The sequence below is a fragment of the Ambystoma mexicanum genome, chromosome 4p (genome assembly GCF_040938575.1).
Source record: "Ambystoma mexicanum isolate Mex_15411 chromosome 4p, UKY_AmexF1_1, whole genome shotgun sequence".
Taxonomy (NCBI): Eukaryota; Metazoa; Chordata; class Amphibia; order Caudata; family Ambystomatidae; genus Ambystoma; species Ambystoma mexicanum.
Window position 1 is genome coordinate 882,696,613 of NC_090927.1, and position 18,547 is coordinate 882,715,159.

Consider the following 18,547-nt stretch of genomic DNA (forward strand, 5'->3'; position numbering starts at 1 on the left):
CGTAAACAGGTTGTAAAGAGTGGGCGCTGTGCAGGAGCCCTGTGGGACTCCACAGTGGATGGTGGTGGGGGCTGCATTGGCCGTGTCGGAGAAGACCTTCATGGCCCTACCCTCCAGGAAGGACGTGACCCAGAGCGCTGCCTCTTTAGAGAAATTTGCTGATTGGGTGAGGTGAGTTGTGAGGGTCTTGTGGTCCACCAGATCGAACGCAGCCGAGAGGTCTAGGAGTAGCAGGAGGGCAGGTTTTCCTTTGTCCATAACTTGTTGTGCGATCTGGTTTTTTAAGTCAACTAGGGCAGTTTCTGTACCGTGTCCTTTGCGGAAGCCGGATTGTCTGGTGCCTAGGATCGAGTGGTCTTCAAGGAATTGTTGGATTTGGCAACGGGCAGCTTTATCCAAGATCTTGAGAAGGAAGGGCACAGTGGTTATTGGGCGGTAGTTGTTAGGTTGGGTGGGGTCAAGTGTTGGTTTTTTGAGAAGGTGGCGGACCCATGCTTCTTTGAGGCTTGCAGGGATCATGCCTGTTCTGAAGGAAACATTAACAAAGGCTGTCAGTAGGGGAGTAAGGCTATCTGCACAATCTTTAATGAGATTAGGAGGACATATGTCTCCTTTACATGTTGAAGGTTTTAAGTTTTTGAGGATGCTGATGAGTTCAAGTTCTGAGATGTCTCTGAATGAGAACAGAGGCTTGTTGGGGAGAGGAGTGGGTTGTGACTTATTGATCTCTATGTTAACCGGTAATGCATTATAGTGGTCCAGATTTTTTTTTTGTAGAAGATTCATTTTATTAAGCATGGGCGCTTGAATACTAGCACACCATGTTTCACCTTTGATGATCTTGTCGGGGGTGTTGGGGGTGGAAGTAAGTTCCTTGAAGATAGTAAAGATTTCCTGGGATTGGAAATTGGCATTAGTGATTCGGGTGTTAAAGGTGTTAGCTTTAGCTTTTTGTGATCGCATCTTTATATTGGTGGGAGATAAGGTTGAAGCAATTCTTGGTGAGGTCACATGGGTTGCTATGCCATTTTTTTAGTGCCTCTCTTTTGCAGGAGCACATGGATTGTAGTTCTGTAGTGAACCAGGAGTTAGAGTGAAGAGTCCTTTTTCATTTTTTTGTTTTCTAGTGGCACTATGGCGTTGACTGCATTGGAGTATGTTTGTATATATCTGCTAGGGTGTTAGGGTATTTAGAGAAGGGGTGGGCAAGTGCTGGGATGTTAAGGTATGGCCATAGATTGTCTGCATGAGCTTTCTGGAGCTTCTAGCTTTTGTGGGAGGAGCGGACGAGAGTTTTTTGGTGCAAGATGTGTAGGGCAAGGTGAATTCAATGTAGTTGTTGTCGGTCCATGGTAGAGCTGAGTTGGATGTGACAGAGGTGAGGCAATTGTGGTCTGCGACCCAGTCGAGGGTGCGACCTTTGTTATGTGTGGGGGTGGTGATTCTTTGAGTGAATCCTAGGTCGTTGAGTTCTTTAGCAAGGATTATCCTTGGGGTCGCTGAGTTCTAGATTCAGGTCTCCAAGAAGAAGAGTCTTAGTAGATCCTTTGATGTTATTGGTGGGTGAGGTGTCCCTGGAAGTCTGATAGGAGGCCTGGGGGCGATATAGCATGTGTATGTTGATGGTACTTTTAGGGGATAGAGAGAGCTTGACTGTGAGAATATCAGAGTTGCTCTGCCATTGGTTGCTGATGGGTCTGAGAGAGAGGGTATCTTTAAATATGAGAGCTATTCCTCCTCCTTGTCGAGTTTGTCTGTCTTGTCTGAGAATGGTGTAGCCATCTGGGAGGGCAAGGGCGATGTCAGGACCAGATGCTTCATGTAGCCAAGTTTCCGTAGTGGCTAGTAGGTCAATGTTATTATTGGTTAAGACGTTGTTAATTTCTAGGGCATTCGCCGAGAGCGATCTAACATTGAGAAAGGCACATTTGAGGTGAAGTGGTGATGTAGATGTGATTTTGGTGGTAGTGGGTGGTTTGAAGCGTGGGAGGTGTTTAGTGTGTTAATGTGGTGGGGTGTTTGGATGGGTCTAGGTGTGGGAGTGAGAAGGTGTTTAAGGTGCGGAGTGTATTTGTCTGCGAATCGGTTTCCTGGGTGGATATTACGAAAAGTGGAGAATGGAGAAAGGCAGTCAAGTTCTGTTGTTAGGGTGCGTGCTCTAAGTCTGGTGCATCTGTTGGAGGTGGAGTTCTCCATGGGTGGTGGTGCATGTGCGCAATAGGGCTCTTGGGTGGTGATGTGCATAGGTGGTGTGGTGTGTATGTGGGTAGTGTAGGTGGTGATTGGGCAGGTGTTGAAGGGGTGGCTGGCAATGGGATGCAGGAGGTTTTGAGAGAGTGGGAGGATCACCGCTATGATGGCAGTGAAGAGTTTGCAGAGGAGGTTTCTAGTGAGCTGCATGGTGTGTGTAGGTGACACAGTGGGCTAGTCCAGTGTACAGATTAGACAGCACAAACACATTAGTAGGCAATTTCAGTGGGCTCTGAGTGACAGCATAGGCACAGCAGTGGTAATTTCAATGGGCTCAGCATGAGAAGTGGACTAGTCTAAGCACATGTTAAACAGCATAGGCAAGGCAGTGGCAATTTCAATGGGCTCAGCGTGAGCAGTGGGCTAGTCTAAGCACAGGTTAAACAGCATAGGCAAGGTAGTGGCAATTTCAATGGGCTCAGCGTGAGTTTTCCGCAATAGGCAGAGCAATGTCAGCGGTAAGTAAATGTCAATGGGCTCACAGGGCTATTATTAGGTGGGGGAGAATAGCTGGGCCATGGGAGCTGATGCTGGCGTTAGATTTTATGCAAGCAGGCAATTTTATGTAGGAGCTTTCGGATGGTACAGCATGTAGTTCGGTCATACAGGAAAACAAGGAGGTCCTCAAATGTGAGCTGTGGGAGGAGGTCCGGTGAGTGTCTAGAGCGAGTGGGAGTCAGAGGAGTTAGTACTGATTAGGAGTGGAGAGTACCTTGGAGCGTGTTGACAACCAGGCGCTCAGTGGCGAACAGGCAACAAACAGGAAGTTGGCCTTTTTCCCCAGGCCTTCTTCCGTGAGGCCGGCTTCCGGCCGCAGTTGCCTAGTGAGTACAGCCTCGGTTTGATCCTGCATCGCGCCAGCCATTTTGAGGTCATGCGATGCACATTGTGTTGATGATTCATGGCTTGAAAAACAGCTGATCTGCGACGTTCGATTCAATATCGGTGTTGGCTGCAGGAATCCTTATAGGGGTAGGCAGTGGAGGTGAGCACCACAGCAGGGGTGCGGAGAGGGGCTATTGGCACGTACCGCTGTGTAGGTTGTTGCAGGCTGCGCTGTGGAAGACTGCTCCTGCAGTCTAGATGAACAGGGCTCCAGCCCTGTCGCGGACAGAGTTGGGGACAAAGTGTCCTTGTCCTCAGGTTGACTCATTCTTCTACTTTCTTGTCTTTTTCTTTCTCCATAGTCCTATCCACCATCACTTTCATCCCTATTGTCTTCTCAGTAGTTTTGCAGCATTGTGTAATGCAGATCTTCACCACACACACTGTCAATATTACTCATATTAGTGCCCCTAGTAATACTTTTATTCCATGTGCTAGCAATGAGGGCATCCAGGACCATATGTGCAACGCCCAGCTCTGGTCTTTTCCTGTCGTTTGGCTTCTTCCTCCATCTTGGCATGCATCTTCAATGATCTTGTCACTGCTTCGGTCTGTGTGCCATTCTCTCCATCATTGGCACTCCCTATCTTGGCGCAAACTTCTCCTTCCATAGCCGTGAGAAGGTCTAGAACATATCTGTTTTGGAGTGCCATTAACCTTACTGCTTGAACCTCTTCCTTTATCACATTGAAGCCATTCACTGTGGACTTTAGTGTCTACATAAGCTCCCATTTGGTTATCTGCAACCATTTTTTGTTTGTATATGTCTGGACAGCTGAAAGCACTGACGCAAAAAAACATCTCTGTCCTGCTGATGAGAAATAGTTGTCTCTCTTCATTCACTTCCACTGTCTAATTCTTTCTTCCCTTTTCTTCCACTTCTGTCGAGCTCTTATTTCTTGTGTAAGTATCCATCTTAGGGAAGTCGTCTATCTTCACGTCTTTTTGTGGCACTACCAGTGCTGGCATATTGATGTGTATCAATGAGCAAACTCCTCCAGAGTTGGGTGGCAGTTTCTCATATGCCTTGGATCCACATGCCCAAAAGATCCTTTCTGTGTACCTACACTCTGTGTTATCTCCAACCTTAACTGCACCTTCATTCTGGTAACATAATGCTGGTTTCTTCAGTGGTATTATGAGCATTGGTCCAGCTTCATTGTCTACCCAGGTGAGAAACTTAGTGCTCACATCCCATTCTTTTAGGCACTTGTCATTTTCTTCTTGCACTGTGTTCACTGGTGCTTGTACGAGGGTGTGTGCTTTGCTTTCTACTTCTTCTTTACACACTTCTGCTGTGTATACTTGGCCATACATGAGTATCTGTGGTCTTCCCCAACTTCCTGTTTCACCTCCTATTTCCTGACCCCCTCTTCGGGCAGGGTAATTCTTTTAGTGTTATTGTTTTTGTCTCTTCTTTCTGTGGGCCATCAGTTATGTATTGTATATCTTGGTTTAATAGCCAGTAATTGTTCATCATTTCCAGTGTCTTTATATAACTGTCTTCATAGGGGAATGTTCCCCGTGTCATCCATCTCAATGTTGCTGTTTTCCCTTGGAATCTTCCTCGGGTTGTAACAGTGGAGAAATACATGAGGCATTGTGCTCTTGCTGCAGGCATTTCAGTTGCTATAAATGTTCTGGAGGCACTTATGGCGTAGGGGATTACTCAGCAGGCATAGCAGCTCTACCCAATGGCATACTTTAATAAGGTGCTTGTACCACATATTGTTAGATTCACCCCTCCCATGCCTGTGTCAGCACTAGGCTCAACTCTCCTTACCGTGCTTACAGTGCTCCCCTGTCCACCTGACATGGTCGCTCTACCTGCTGGAGTTGGGGTAGTGTTAGTAGAGGATATAGCAGTTTCAGTAGATACAAGAGATATTCGCCAAAAGAGAAATGCAAAAACATATTTTTAATAGTCCCTTCCATTACCTGTGCTGCTTGGATCCTTGTGCAATTTGAAGGTATCAGTTGCCCACCTGAAATGCGTGAAAACTGAGCACTAATGTGTTAGTGTTGTAGTAGTTCAAGCCCCACTGATCATATAGTCTGTCATGGCAAAAATGAATAGTTGTTCTCACACAGTCCTAATTCTAGGGTCTCTGAAGACTGCGAGGACAGATGGGTTTCCTCGTTAGAGTTGTGGGTAAGCTGCGCCAAATATGCCATGAAGGCCTGATAATACACATTAGGAGGACTTGCTCGGAATCTGTTGGGCCTCCTAATAAATTGCACTTTCACGATGAATGTGTGCAAAAAGAAAAATAACAAACACTCTGGATGTGTAGGAAGTCTTTGTAGGTCTTGATGTCTTCAAAATGATTTTCAAAATTAGTTTGATCGCTCTTTCAGTCACTGCCTCAACGGTGTGGGTACCTGTGAAACTAGGCGCATCCCACTTTCTAGAGAAATTTCTAAGGAGAACCTGGTCTCCTGGATATACAGGTGGCTGCTTAAGCAGGCCCTCTGGGCTGTTGATGCTATCACTGTCCTCGCTGGCTTCAGGCACCTCCTGATGTTGTTGTATCTGGCAAAAGATAAAAGAGGCACTAGCAATCAAGGAAGTCACATATTCATACATTTCCTGCTGTGCTTTCAGTGTCTTTAACTGCTCTAGTGGAAGGAGCAGGGGAAGTTTCATGAGTCGCCCTGTTACCACCTTGCGTGGTGTTAAATTGTGCAGTGTGAACAGGGCTAAGGGTAGGCAATGCAACCAATTTTAGCTGATACACTTTTTAGTCTTGGCTATAGCTTCCTTAAGCAGGCCATTGAGGCATTCACACACCCCTTTCGTTTGTGGGTGATAAGCACAGGAACATTTGTGTTGGATGCCCAGCAAATTTGTAATGTGCGGAAACATCTCATTGGCGAAGTGAGGGCCATTGTCAGACCTCAGGACCTCACACACGCCCATGATGGGAATACTTCCCGGACAAGGAATTTCACTGCCCTAAGGGCATCAGGATGAGAACAAGGACCAGCTTCGATCCAACTGGAAAATGGACACACAACCACTATCCTGTAGCGTTACCCTTGGCAGACTTGGTTCATTTAAATATAGTTGATGTGGAGATGTTGGAACTGACTAACTGGGCGAGGTATAGCTCCTCTTACTACTCTCAATGTATGATCTGCAGTAAACTGTTTACATGTCAAGCAATTGCTCATGAACTCGGCCACGTGTTCCGCCAAGTTAGGATAGAACATTGTTTCTCCAATATGGGGGCAGATAGCAGCTCCTTTCCTGTATGGGTTGGATAATTTAATTGTGTCAGGGCTTTGTGCAAAAATGTGAGTGGCATAACACATTTCCCTGTGTTGTTTTGCCACCATAGGGTATCTGTTGGAGATATTGTACACCTGCTCCTAAGTTACAGTTCCTTTTCCTCCCTGGGTGCAGCTCCCTGAAGCTATATAAGTTGTGTCACTGGTAATTGTACCCCTCTTTGAGTATCATTGTTCTTGCATAATCAAATCCGTGTGATGAAGCCTCCATTTCTAGAAGGTCCCTAAAATATGCAGCGCATTTTGCATCCACATCTGCTTCATTTTCTCTTGTGATAGGATCTTCTCCTTGTGTGTGTGCTTGGCATTTCATGATTGATAGTCCCTCTGGGAGATGTATAGCATCTACCAATCTGCCCAATAGGAGTGTGTGCTGCACCGGTGTCCCATCAGCACGTCTGAAGCCCCTCCTCATCCAGCATGATAGCCCAGAATGCACTGTGGATGTCACGTAAGATGAATCTGAAAATATTGTTACTTCCTTCCCTCTGTTGTTCTGTACTGCCAATATTGAGCCCACTAATTCTGCTGGTTGTGCTGAGTAATATGATGGCAGTCGTGCGCATGTCACTATATCACTGGTCCCATCCTCGGTGTCTCACTACTGCTGTCACAGTATGTTTTTCCTCATTTGTCTGGTCAATAGTTGAGGACCCAGAAATATAATCCACATCTCCCCCTTCAAGTGCGTCCTACTGTATTTTGCGAGTGTCACTGAATTCTTCTAGAGTTGCTGTGCAGTCATGTGAGTAGTAACCCTCCTCTAGAGCTTTGGCGATTAATGTTGCCGGTTTGACAAGTGTGCACCTCACTATTTTGTGAGCTGGGTTAGATGCTCTTTGTGTTGTCAGTGTGACCTTTCCAGTATTGAAACAAGAGCATGCTCCACGTAAAGAGTGGTGCAGCATCCCATGGTAATACTCGCTGATTTGTCCACTGCCAATGCCGATGTAGTCAATGCTCTAGGCTGTTGTCTAGGCTGTGCACTGCACCTCTCGGCTGCCGTGATAGATAGCCTTGTCACCCCTAAATCCTCCTGTGTCCTTTCCTACTTTCCCAGGTTACACTTCTGCCTACGTTTTTCCCCATCGACATATGCTTGGGTCACCCTCATCCCTCGTCCTCACTTCCTCTTGTGTCTCTGTCTGAGTCAGTGTCCATATTGCTGCAAAAATCATCAACAAATCTCAGCCCTCTGGGCTTCCCTACAAAGTCAATCAAGTCCTTGCTGTCCCTTTCCTGAAGGACCCCATATCTGTCTTGTCCAGTATAGTGGCAGTCCTGTCCTGTGTGGTAGTGCTATCTGGCTCTGTTCGCTTACTGCCTCCTATTTTGTCATCTCCTGTACCCATTCCCCACTTTGTCCTAATATCTCTGATTGTGCGTTCCTCCTTCACCTTGCTTTTGCACTCACTTGCCAGTCGCTCTATTTCCCATTTCCACCATTCCCGCTTCACTAAAATGTGCTTGTCCTTCTCATCTTCTTCCTTTCCTCTCTCTATCTCTACGAGCTCCCTCCTTCTCCTGTCTTGCTGCTCGTGCTCCTTTTCTTCCTCTCTTTGCTTGTCCCTGCGAGCTCTTTCAAATCTCTCCTATTCTTCCTTCTCCTTTCTCTCTGCTTCTTCCAATATCTCTGCCCAGTTCCTGGCTTTGCTGCTCCCCTTAAGGTCCTCCATTTCTTTGATTGCGCCCGCTGCATATCCTGTTGTCTTCCCATCCAATTTCAGTAGGATCTGCTCTCCTACCCATTTGTTCGAGGCTATGCCCTCTAGCCCCTCCTTGATGTTAGCCTGCACTTCGCTGCATGCTCCCTTTCCGCTGTCCGTCTGTCCAACCCCTTTCTGCCCCTCCCCCTTGGTATATGTTGGGATCCAAATATTGGATTTGTGTACCCCTGCACTGCCTTTAGCACTTGTATCGGGTATAGTCCCTGCCCATCTTCTTTATCCCCTTCTTTTATGCTTGAAGAAGAAGGTGGGGGAGCGGAGGGTGGGGACGCTGGCCCCTGTGTCTCTTGTTGGCTCAGCATCCATTGACGCCTTGCTAATTCCCCCTCGTCCTCCTGGAACATCCTCCAGAGTTCATATATTGCCATACAATTGCCTAGTTTCTTCCCTTAAAAGTGTGCTGTAAGTGTGTCAGTACTGGTTGCTGCACATTTTTGGAGAAACTTCTGCATTGTGGCCATGGCTTTGTCAATTTATCCTTTTCATCCATTCCGTGCTACATTTACAAATCTTGTCCTTATAGCCTGGAAAGGTCTTACACAAGTGCTGTAGGGCTGTGTCCCCCCACACTTCCCTTGATACATTGCTTCTATACTTACTTGACCTCAATTTGAGGCTTTTGACAGTCCACTGTTATAGTAGCACAATGAAATGACAGTTCTTAACTATTATTCTCAAGCCTCTCTGGCCACAAAGCAACCTGTCAGGTGTGCTCCGCACACCACCCTTCTGCAACTCTACACCTCCTCAGGCACACCTACCAATCTTGTGCATGCACCTTCCGCGCACCACCACTGGACAACCTCCTCTGTCAATGTTGAGTCTCCTCAACACCACTTCCACAACACCCCATGCTGGCCAAGTCATATGCACAGACCTAATGGGTGACGTCACCAATTCACTAAACAGGTAGTGCAAAAGATCACTTACAGCATGCAAAATGTTAAGGTCATGCAACACAAACATTTATAAAAACCCAACATAAACCCACAGTAGTCTTCCTGCCTCCTAACAGCGGATACCAGTATTCTAGAACTTCTCCTCAAGATGTAACCAGAAAAACACCTTGCGCAATCTAGGCCAGCTCACTTTGCTAAACCTTACACGGGGATGCCTTCATCTATGACCCAAGCTAAAATGCCCAGCCCACAGGGAATCCAATATTCACACAACTTCTGTCATCCGTACCCGTAAGTCAGTGGTGTAGGTTATTCACCAGAACCTTTTACCTCCAGACTGAATATGTCCTAACCACAAAAATGACATCTACCTCTGCTTCTTTCCCTACTATGCTTCACAACACTCGATAATACTAGGCACTAATCGACAACACTTCAAAGATACCCAACAATGCTTCGTACCACCCTAGCACCCCCCTGTTACTTTCCCACTCTTCTTAGGTGCTGTGTGGCTGAGTCAAAACTTACACTCTGTGATCCTCTGATGCTGTTTGGCTACTGGGTCTCCCAAAGCTGCCACACCATCTTTCTGGTCTGCTGGTCTCCTCACAGATCACGGGCAGTATATTTCCAAGCTGGCTCCTGACGGCCTCTGTGCCGGGGTGCAATTCCATGTCATCTCGGGGCCCCCAAGGGCCAAACAAGCCTTTCCCCAGGACAAACGGAAGACTCAGCCAAGGGCAAGTTAGAACTGCTGTTCATTACAAAAACCAACAGGGAACCTACAGGACATTCCAACAAACATGTCTCCCTTTCTGATGCAGAATTGCATCAGCACCTGGGCCCTCCCCAAAAAACCTATAAATTGCCCATATACATCTTATTCTATTGGTCTCCCCATGTCAAGCAGCTGGCCTGCCCCTTCCCCACAAATATATCTAATACATTATTGCAGGGTCGCAGGATTACCATTGGCCCTTGCCCCCTGCATCCACCCTTCGATTTCTTTCCCCTCATTGGCTGGAACTGGTCTCCTCAGGCCTGGGACCCAGATCGGTTCTCAGCCCTCTGTGCACCTTTTCAAGGTGATGTGAAATGACTATGTGATCCCAATGTATTTGGTAGTAACACCACACTTGCCTATGGTAGTGGTCTTCACAACGCAACATTGTTAACTTGTTCATGTTTCACTTCTTGTCTGGGTGGCTGAGAATTGTTCGTCTTCCCACCACGGAGAATGACCATTATCCAGCTCAGCCACATCACGTGGCTGTGGACCACAAAAATTGAGCTCTCTGGGTATGCAATACTGAGGATTTATTATGCTTTTGGCCCCTTATCGTTTGAGGTTTGAAATGTGTTGTTTCTCTCTGACCTTGGCTGTGAGCTCTGGCCTTCCCGCTCAGTGCAGCCAGTCAATACTGCAGCCGGGGGCCTAGCAGGGGAGAGGTAAGTAAAAAAGAATAGGATGGTCTTAAGGAGCTTCTAAGGAGATCCTGCTCAAGCCTGAGAGAGTCAGGGAGACCATTCCAGAAGGAGGCTCCTGTGGAGGAGCGAGATCTGCCCCCACTTTCTGCTTAGGGAAGCATCTGATCTGCAAAAAGTTGACGCATTAGACTCAGTTTCTTGGGACTTCCTGTTCTTGGTCCTGGAATTCTACCAACTAGAGCCTTTCTTTATTGACAGAAAGATCAGGAAAGTTCTGGTAGACCAGGTCAGCCAAAGGCAGACTTTAGTTGGAGGAAGTACGAGATGATGAGAACTCACCAGGGATCAGAAAGATTAGAAAAGGGATTATCACAAACACATGACCCATGGACCGGAACACTAGAGCATGTGGGTGGTCATAAAAGAGAGCACTCTGAGCATGAAGACCTTGAGTCTGTGGCACAGTGAAGTAGTGCTGAAGAAGTTCAGACATTACCTCGAGCTCCTAGGGAAGATCCTAAAACAGAGTCCAAGACCAGAAGAAGTTGGCCACAGAATGCCAAAACATCAAACTCATCAAATGATGATGTTGGATCCCCACAAACCCACAACCTGAAGATAAAGACAATGGTCATCAATTGAACAGTCAGTTGAGACAAGGACAAGCCCACCACCTGGGAATTTCTAATAGACCCTTTTTTTTCCTACAATTTTATTTGAGAGACTGTATCGTATATGTAATATATGTTCTCCTTTTCCCCTTTTTACGTTTCCCATTTTCACTGATAGAGGGCTTCTGTAATCTTGGTTCTGACATCCTGAACTTCCAAGAGGGTTTTAAGAAGAAATCCCATTGATGAGAAGCTGACTTGCGTTCCTTATTGATTCACCTATCATTTTCAAGTATTCCCTACATTTGGCTTCCCTGACCACAATACTTCTTGTACACAGAAAAATTATCTTGAGTTCAGCACCAATACATTTTGTGTGTCCCACACTCAGTACAAGCTGTGACACTATCTGATTATCCCTTGCAATGCACATGTGCCTCTCTTTCCTACCCACGTGTCCATGAAGTGGGCATCTATTTGTGCCCCTTTGTGCCTCTATTTAAAAGACACATGAGGCACATCATGTGTCTTTTCTCTTGTAATGTGCCTCCCTCTCATCTAATCATAATCACACACCCTCAAAGTCTCATTCACAGTAACTTACTTGTACCCTATCCTTCTTGTATGCCTACACTTTCATGCATCCACTCTCTTAATCATGCATCCACTCGTTCTCTTTAATCCTGTCATTCTCTTGCATATGTTGCCTCTCTCCCTGTTGCATGCACACTCTCTCTTTTGCATGAACCCTCACTCTCCCTTGCATGCTACCTCTTATTCATCCTACTGAGTTTTCTTTTAGACACTCAGAGGCTTATGGTGATAGGAAGGGAGTGATAAGAGAGTCGTTTACTTGGGTAGTGGAGTCCGCACATGTAGGTAGGTGCGTTGATCTATACCCAACAGCACAGACCATCAAGCCTCCCCAAATTTGAAAACCCCAACACCCTGTATCAGATTACCAGTCACTGCTATCTGGGGAAGATTGACAAATATACCAGTTATGCATGCATGGGTTTTGTGATTGCAGGCCCACAGGAATGGATGCCCGTGTTTAGGGTGTTGGGTTTGCAAGACTCCAGGTGTGGTGGTTAGATAAAGTGGGATACCAAGTATGGTTGTTGTGTTTGGAATTGGAATGTAGCAGAATGCAAGGTATGTATCCCTTTGTTTGACAGGTTTTGGGAGGATATGGGTGCATTTGCTTTTAGATTATGTGGCTAGTTAGGATGCTTGGTATGGGTAGATGTGTTTGGGGCAGAGGCCAGTGTGCAGAAGAGCATCTATGGGTGTCTGCGTTAAGTGTGTGGTCAGTGGAAGGGCACCAGTGGAAGGGCACCAGGCATGGGTTCATGAGCTTGAAAGGTGGGGCACGGAGGATACTGGGTAGGAGTGCCTATGTTTTGGGGATGACGGGTGTCAGGCACCTAGGTATAGGTGCCTGGAGTTAGGAGGTAGGGGTGGTAAAATGCAAGGAATAGGTGCCTATTGTGAAGAATCTGGAGACTTTGGGAAACCACCCCTTTGAGACTAGGGCAGTGAGCCTGCTCTGCAAAACCCTCCCCCAGGGTTTGGAAAAGAGGAACCTCATTGGGAGTGACTCCCCTTTAGCGGACAATGACTCGCATTCCCATGGTGAACTCCCTATACCTAAGGTACTATCTGCCTACATGGGAGTAAGAAATGCTGGCAATACCTTTACGGTGTGGCTCAAGGTAATGATGAACTTCCACATGCTTGACAACCTGTGGTGAACAATACATGGAAATATCCCTCCACCTAAAGAAGTTTGCAGACATTTTGTTTTTGCAGGAACTTGAGACTTATTTGGTTTGAACTATGGTAAACCTTAAGGGTACTTTTGATAGATTGACAAGAACTGTTTTCTTGGCGTAGAAATGGTATTTACTTCTAACGCTTGGATCCAGACCAAAGATGGATTCCTGGGACAGGTAGGGATACCTTTGTGAAGAACCAAAAGTGCAGGGCACTCAGCCTATTTTCATTTACGTTTGTGTTAAGTGGTAGGGCCAGTTTGTGGATATGTTTTGACGAGAACTATTTTGTTTTGGACTATAGATGACCAGGTTAACAAGTGTGGAGCCCTGTGATCGTGGGTGACTGGGCTTTCAGGATACCAGGAATGGGGTCACATTGTTTGGGCGGATGGACACTATTTATTTGTTCAGGTACGGGGTCTGTGTTTGGGATTTTGCATTGGTCTTGATGGATGTTAGATACTGGTGCCTTTACGTCTTCATTTTCCGCTACTGCAAACCGTCCACTGTTTAAATGCCCCCAGGTGTGCAACGCAAAGTTTACATCTCTGCGTTAATTTCTTCCTCTCTCTTGTAAGTGCAATTTGATTGATGACCGCATGTTGTTTTCATGCATCCGCAAGATTAATGGATTCCCACGGACTCCACCTCCATTTACCACTTTCATAGGGATCCATTAATAACTGCTGCATGAAAAATGTGCAGATATAAGCTAATTTTTGCAAGGATATTAAAAGTGAAGAGTAAAAGGTGATTTCACCTTGTGAGTCTACCCATCATTTTTGCACGTTGCCTTGCAAAATGTGAAAATTGCATGCAGAGTAACCAAAAGCACATACGTGCTAATATTGGGTGTCCCTTGTGTGCAATTAGCAATTTCTACAAAATAAGACCATTGACGGCAAGACTCAAATTCGGTTAATTCATTAAACACTTTGTAGATTTTGCAAAATGTACTCAAACATATGTTTATCTAAAATTCTGCATATCTTAAAATAACTATGTTTGTGGAGATGGAAAATGCAAAAGGATTACTTTCTGTAATCAAAGTGAATCATAAATCCTCGATATGTCTATAATCGAGATACTTTAAACTCATTTTGAGAGATGACAGGGAAGACTTGATCTCTTAGTTGACCCCACTTTTTTTTAAATACCCTAATTATTTCTCCCAATACTAAAGTAACGTGTTTATTTCTGTGCATATGGTTACATATAAACCTTTACACCAATAATCACTACATTACAGCATAAAACAAAGCTGAGGACCCTTTACCATAATAAATAATTAAAAAGGCAGAATAAAAGAAAAAAGTTAGCGTTGATCAAGTTACTAAAGTAACATGAATTTAGGTCTAAAATTGAAATTATGTAATGAAACCAGCAGATATTTGAGCACGATGTTCGTATGTTAAAATGATCTGCAAACACGACTACAGGAATGGACAGATGGCGAACATAACTAGAAGGCTTCAACTTGAAACAGAATCCCTTCTGGGAACAAGAAAGTTCACTGCAGATGTCATCCTGCTTGCCATCCTCATGTAGCATCACTCTATTCGCCAACCAACTTCTAAATAATTTCTGTATCAGATTGACTGCCGTGGCCCAATTCCATCAAACACAAAAGAGAGGCTATGCGACAGACAGACACAGGCAGAACTCGGAAATTGCAGATTCCAACTACTCAAAATGCAGGTTTGATCTATACAAATCTTAATGATCGGCACCATCTAGAAATGTAATTGCATTCCACATTGAATAAATGATGATGTAAAAATATGTGCATCCGTTTTCATATTTCATCAATTTGCATTCTGTGTTCATGCCTAGAACTTGATGACAAATAAAGGTCACCGAGATCATGCTTCCAGAGTTAGTTTCTATATACATCAACAGTACACTATGGGGTTGTACCCTTTGTCACCTATTATTCAATCCTTTCAAACATTCTATATTTCAGTTATAATGTCGTGTCCACCAGCTGACTTTCAGGCACACACTGCTGTGCTTTCATGTACCTTGTGATTAACAAATTCCCTATGCATGTACTGGGGATGTTCCAGGTGGGAAATAGTTTAAGGGAAACACAAACTACCAGAATTGTGGATGATTTGTGGTCCCACAAAGCTGAACATTTTCAGAAATGTGTCTAAAACGTTGTGAGGTTCACCAGGAAGGGAGGGCAGTCTGCTGTCACCATCTAAAGGCTCCTTAAAAAAATCCCCCACTGTCCTGCGGAGGCCTGAAAGACCAGCACAGCACAGTAGCAAAAACAAGTGTAACTATAATATTCTTTCTATTTAAAGAGATTTTGTGAAGGAAAGGGGGGGCATAGGAGTACTGTGGGGGAGGAGAGCACTAGGAGTGCTTTTGGATGTGGGTTTAATTCTATGTGTCCCCCTTGAGTGACCCATGACGATGTGTGGGTCACTAAGTTTCAAACTCAGTGGCATACGAGCATTAAGCAGTCAGTGTTGATGTTGTTTACCCAGGCATATTGCCGAGCAGGGCCATTTCTTTTATGTTTGATGCAATAGATTAAGCACACTGTTCCTAAACCTTCCCTGCACAAGGGACCAGACATGTAATGTACATGGTCGCTTTGATGTGTTCCTGTTGATGGGCGTCATATATTGACTGGCCCCAGAATGTGTCATGTTAGCTTTAGACATTTCATTTTTGTCATTGATTATCTCTTAGTGAAAAAACGTGCAACTTTCTTTGATTGGGGTTTGAGTTTTCCGGTTAGTATATGGTGGGGACCAGATTGACTCATATTTCTCATTTGAGAAATAGAATACATGAAAATAATGGAACAGCTGCAAACAATGTTGATTTGTTTAGTGTTGTGTCATCACACAGAAAAGCTGAGATTCAGGGGGGCAGGTGACATATCCATCAGTGTCTGTTTTTTGAGGCGGGTGGATGAGACATGTTTTATCAGGGAGCAGGAGGAACTGGGAATTGCTGTGGGCAGCTTGTAGAAGTGACACGCTTGCCTGATGTTGCTGTGACGAAGCAGCAGAGTTTCAGGAGGTGGATGACACAGGTCCGCCTGTTGAGGCAAGTGGCTCAGATAGGTGGGATGAGGTGACAGCTTGTGGGGAGGATATGCAGCACAGCTTCTAGGAGGTGGGTGGGTGGCATTCCAGTTAGGGTCTTTTTCTTGAGGTGACTGGGCGAGACAGGTCCAATTAGTTGCAACCTGGGAAGAGGAGTGGAACAAACCAGAAATCCCTGAGGTCTTCCTGTGGGACAGATATACGCTCCTGTCTTTGCTAGGAAGGAGCAGCTGATGATTGGAGAGAAGGGTGACACACAATCAAGGTATGTCTTTTGAGTTGGGTAGATGAAAAAAAGTTCCATTGGGTGACACATGGGAGGAGCCAGGAATCCCTGAGGCTAGCTTGTGGGAGAGTCTGGCTTACCTGATTTTGGTGGGAGAGAGCAGCAATGATTTGGGAATGTGGATTACACAACAGTTAATGGCCCTCATTACGAGCATGGCAGTCTGGGAAGTACGGTACCAGTAAGCATGCCGCCACCTTACTTCCCAGACCACCATACTACGGGCTCTGCTCACGGGAGCCGTTTCACCCAGCACGTTTTTCCTGGCGGGTGTAACGGCACCTGCGAGCAGAGCACGTCGGATGCACCGGCACATGCAGAGTTGTGCCGGTGCATCCGACGTCCCCATCCCCATTCAGCCCTATGGGGCAGAATGGGGATGAGGAGGCCCTTGATTCTGGCACCCAAAAATGGGCAAGTATTGGGTCCGCCTAACTCGGCATGACCCGGTTCTTGCCCATTCATGGGTGCCAGAAAAAATGCAACTCCAGCGGCAGCCGTGCCATTTTTAACGGCACAGCTACCACCAGAGTTGTAATGAGGGACAATGTCCTTTTGAAAAGAGTGAATGAGGAATGCATAATTGTGTGACACCTGGACGGAGGATTGAATGGATCTGGGACTCCCTGATGGCAGTTTCTATGAATTCCACACTTAACTGATTTTGCTGGTGTGGGAGTGGGGCATGTCTCCTGAGGTGATTGCATGAGACCAATGCCATTGGGGGACTACCTAGTATGATGAGTGGGAAATGCCAGGAATACCCAAGTGCAGCATGTGGGAGAGTCAGGCTCATCTGATTTTGCTGAGTGCTTCCCAGAGATTTAGGAAAGCATGTGACACCCCTGTCAGTGTCTGTCTCTTGAAGTAAGTGGGTGAGACACATGTCATCAGGTAAAAACTGGGAAGAGGTGCCCCAAGAACCAGGATTCCCTTGGCCTGTGAAAAGGACACTGTGACAGAATTCCATCTGTTAAGATGGGAAGCTTGAACATTTTACATTTTTTAAACCACAATGATGTGGGTAATTCTGTTTCTCAAAGTTTGGCCTGGCAATGAGACCCCCTCTTTCATAATGCTCCATGCCAAAAATAAAGTGCATTGTATCTTTGCTGGGACAGTCTCCTGGCAACCCGAGAAACTCCTCTACAATGTGAGCAGGTAAGTGCTAATGCCACATGTGCATTCCTCGACATAGCCGCTGTAACACAAAGTTCCAACAGCCAGAGGTGTGTTAACTGTCCGAACTTCCAAGTCAAAGTCGTACAATTGTGTACACTAGCTACCTGTTGGCACACTGATATCTAAATATAGCCCATGTCTGGTTATGTCATGATATCTATTGAGATTACACAATTATAATGTCACATGCTTCTATATCATGTTATTGTTACCTTGGTGACTAATGGGTCATGCATAATAGGGGCTATGTGTGTCTTAGCAGTATGGCCTGGGTGTACATACAACCATATGGGTCCCAGTCAAATACGTTTTTTCTTTGATCTGCTGAACAGAGTGACCACCTTCCTCCAGGAACAGGGACCCTCCCTAGGAAGTCTCCTGGGTAATAGTACTTCAAAGGCAATCCCATAATGACAATTTCCCTCTTATACATGGGCACTGATTCAATGGAGTCCTCTGCAGACAAGGGACTTTGCGTATGATATCAGCAGGCAAAGGTCATTTGTTACAGCAGCTGGAATATGACCCCTAACAGCAGGTTTATTGTGGTTCAATCCTATATAAGATGGGTTGGGTGAGGCCTTCCCTTTAGATTAATCATCTTTGGACTGTGTAAGGGTGCAGAAGGAGGAGACAGACACACATATGGCATAGTGATGGCTAAAGAATATTATTTGAGATGAAAATAAAGAGAAAACCTACCTCTCCATATATCTATGAGGGGTTTCCCTGCCTCAACGTAAGTGCTAATGGGTCTGGCAGGATGTCTTAGTAACTTAACAGTCCACTGCCCTGTGTCAACATGTCCCTTACACTTATTACTGAACAAACCAGTTGTACCAAAGGTCCAGGAGAATGAATCCCTCCTCCGGGACTAGGCGACACAGTTGAAAGTTCTCCACACGGGGGAATGACTCCTTGCAACTGGTTTTAGTGATTCATAAACAAACAACAGTGTTGCAGATCCTCTAACACTCTGCATCAGAAAATTCAATACTTTGTATCCCAGGTGGAATGATTCCCTTACCCTGGATCACTGGTTTGATCCTCCATGTGGGTTCAATTTGCCAGGAGAATGACTCCCTTCTCCAGGTCTTCTTCAGCTTTGGCTTTCCAGTTAACAACACCAAGGGCAATGACTCCCT